Source organism: Rhipicephalus microplus, unplaced genomic scaffold, assembly GCF_043290135.1.
Source record: "Rhipicephalus microplus isolate Deutch F79 unplaced genomic scaffold, USDA_Rmic scaffold_245, whole genome shotgun sequence".
Taxonomy (NCBI): domain Eukaryota; kingdom Metazoa; phylum Arthropoda; class Arachnida; order Ixodida; family Ixodidae; genus Rhipicephalus; species Rhipicephalus microplus.
The window spans coordinates 222,060-225,000 of NW_027464816.1; the positions used below are offsets into that span (position 1 = coordinate 222,060).

Here is a 2,941-nt window from a genome sequence, read left to right on the forward strand (position 1 = left end):
GCTCCGTTGCTAGTTCCGGCCGGTCCACCGACAGTGCAGCGGGCTTGGGCAACCCGCACGGCGCGACCGAGTCGATGCAACGAAAAAGAGCGAGCATGAACGTGCTTCTTGCCGCACGGCTCCCACTCGTCTTTCGGGAAGGTTGTGCCGTAGCGAGCTCGAACGCCGTCATCTCGGAGTGCAAAATAAGCGTGTTGGGGCGCCTGAAGGTGGCCTCCGCCGCACACAGACTGCGTCCGGCCCGCCGAAGGCGAGGACGGACGCGCAGTCGAACGATTACCTGGTTGATCCTGCCAGTAATCATATGCTTGTCTCAAAGATTAAGCCATGCATGTCTAAGTACATGCCGAAATAAGGCGAAACCGCGAATGGCTCATTAAATCAGTTATGGTTCCTTAGATCGTTTCTTCCTACTTGGATAACTGTGGCAATTCTAGAGCTAATACATGCAGTGAGCCTGGAGCCCTTTGGGTAACGGGTGCTTTTATTAGACCAAGATCGATCGGGTTTCGGCCCGTATTGTGTGGTGACTCTGGATAACTTTGTGCTGATCGCATGGCCACGAGCCGGCGACGTTTCTTTCAAGTGTCTGCCTTATCAACTTTCGATGGTAGGTTACTTGCTTACCATGGTTGTTACGGGTAACGGAGAATCAGGGTTCGATTCCGGAGAGGGAGCCTGAGAAACGGCTACCACATCCAAGGAAGGCAGCAGGCGCGCAAATTACCCACTCCCGGCACGGGGAGGTAGTGACGAAAAATAACAATACGGGACTCTTTTGAGGCCCCGTAATTGAAATGAGTACACTCTAAATCCTTTAACGAGGATCAATTGGAGGGCAAGTCTGGTGCCAGCAGCCGCGGTAATTCCAGCTCCAATAGCGTATACTAAAGCTGCTGCGGTTAAAAAGCTCGTAGTTGGATCTCAGTTCCAGACGAGTAGTGCATCTACCCGATGCGACGGCTCGGACTGAACATCATGCCGGTTCTTTCTTGGTGCACTTCATTGTGTGCCTCGAGATGGCCGGTGCTTTTACTTTGAAAAAATTAGAGTGCTCAACGCAGGCGAGTCGCCTGAATAAACTTGCATGGAATAATAGAACAAGACCTCGTTTCTGTTCTGTTGGTTTTTGGAATACGAGGTAATGATTAAGAGGGACGGACGGGGGCATTCGTATTGCGGCGCTAGAGGTGAAATTCTTGGACCGTCGCAAGACGAACTACTGCGAAAGCATTTGCCAAGAATGTTTTCATTGATCAAGAACGAAAGTCAGAGGTTCGAAGGCGATCAGATACCGCCCTAGTTCTGACCATAAACGATGCCAACCAGCGATCCGCCTGAGTTACTCAAATGACTCGGCGGGCAGCTTCCGGGAAACCAAAGTATTTGGGTTCCGGGGGAAGTATGGTTGCAAAGCTGAAACTTAAAGGAATTGACGGAAGGGCACCACCAGGAGTGGAGCCTGCGGCTTAATTTGACTCAACACGGGAAAACTTACCCGGCCCGGACACTGGGAGGATTGACAGATTGAGAGCTCTTTCTTGATTCGGTGGATGGTGGTGCATGGCCGTTCTTAGTTGGTGGAGCGATTTGTCTGGTTAATTCCGATAACGAACGAGACTCTAGCCTATTAAATAGGTGCGGGGTTCCCAGCACCTTACAACCTTCTTAGAGGGACAAGCGGCTCCTAGCCGCACGAAACAGAGCAATAACAGGTCTGTGATGCCCTTAGATGTCCGGGGCCGCACGCGCGCTACACTGAAGGAAGCAGCGTGTCTTTATCCCTGTCTGAAAAGACTGGGTAACCCGTGGAACTTCTTTCGTGATTGGGATAGGGGCTTGCAATTGTTCCCCTTGAACGAGGAATTCCCAGTAAGCGCGAGTCATAAGCTCGCGTTGATTACGTCCCTGCCCTTTGTACACACCGCCCGTCGCTACTACCGATTGAATGATTTAGTGAGGTCTTCGGACCGATGTCCGGCGCGGCCTTTCGGTTGCGCCGGTCTGTTGGAAAGATGACCAAACTTGATCATTTAGAGGAAGTAAAAGTCGTAACAAGGTTTCCGTAGGTGAACCTGCGGAAGGATCATTAACGGATTGTGAAGGGTGAGCGCCTCAGCTGCGTCTGCGCCCGACACTTTCTGCCGCTGACCCCGTTTGGACGCGGGGTCGGCTTTTCCCCACGGGGCTGCCTGAATGTGGAGCGGCACCCCGTGACAAATTGTTGCGCCCAGCGGACGCCAACACCGCGACCTTGGACGGTCGGCCAGGTGGCGGACGCGGGTACAAACGGCGCAACGCACTCATAGGTCGGCTTTCGACCCGCCACTGCACCGTGGCTCGAAGCGCTCGAAATGCGCGACCCGACCGCTGCGGGACCGCCTAGTACTGTAAACAGGAGCGGCGGAGCGCGAACGGCGAGTCGTGGTTACGTCGGTAGAAGGCGAGGCTGCGCGTTCCCGAAACGCCAGCCGAGTGCCCTCCCGACCGTTCGAGCGTGCAAGAACGAGACCCGACAATCGCGCGGCGACTGCCAAGTACGAGAGGAACGGCACAAGCGTCGGCGGTCGGTCAAGGAACTGGCGATGTGACGGGTCCGCTGTGCACCAGTGCATACCGTCCCGCCGTCCGCGGCAAGCGCCTCCGCGTCCTCGGGTGACGGAGGCTGCCGGTCGGTTCTTGCAGGCGAGGGATCTCGCTGGCACCGGTTCGCGTTGACGCGCGGCCGGTCATGGCACGGCGATGCGACGGCCGAGGTGCGCAGTACTCGATGGAGGAACCGCACGCTCCGATGACCGTCCCGCCCTCCGCGGCGTATGCGTACCGACCGTAATGGTTGCAGCAGCGCCGGCCGGCTTTTGAATTCGCCACACGAAACACGGTGCGAGATCGCGGTTAGGGGAGCGTCGACGTTGCCAGGCGTTTTGCTTGCTGCCGAGGG

General features: G+C 55.9%; 1 non-coding gene across 1 annotated transcript; it reads left to right on the forward strand.

Annotated features, from left to right (window-relative positions):
• Nucleotides 1-277: 277 nt before the first annotated feature.
• On the forward strand, nucleotides 278-2,092 carry LOC142792802 (small subunit ribosomal RNA). Its single transcript, XR_012891219.1, has one exon. It is a non-coding gene; the product is annotated as a small subunit ribosomal RNA (ribosomal RNA).
• Nucleotides 2,093-2,941: the final 849 nt, after the last annotated feature.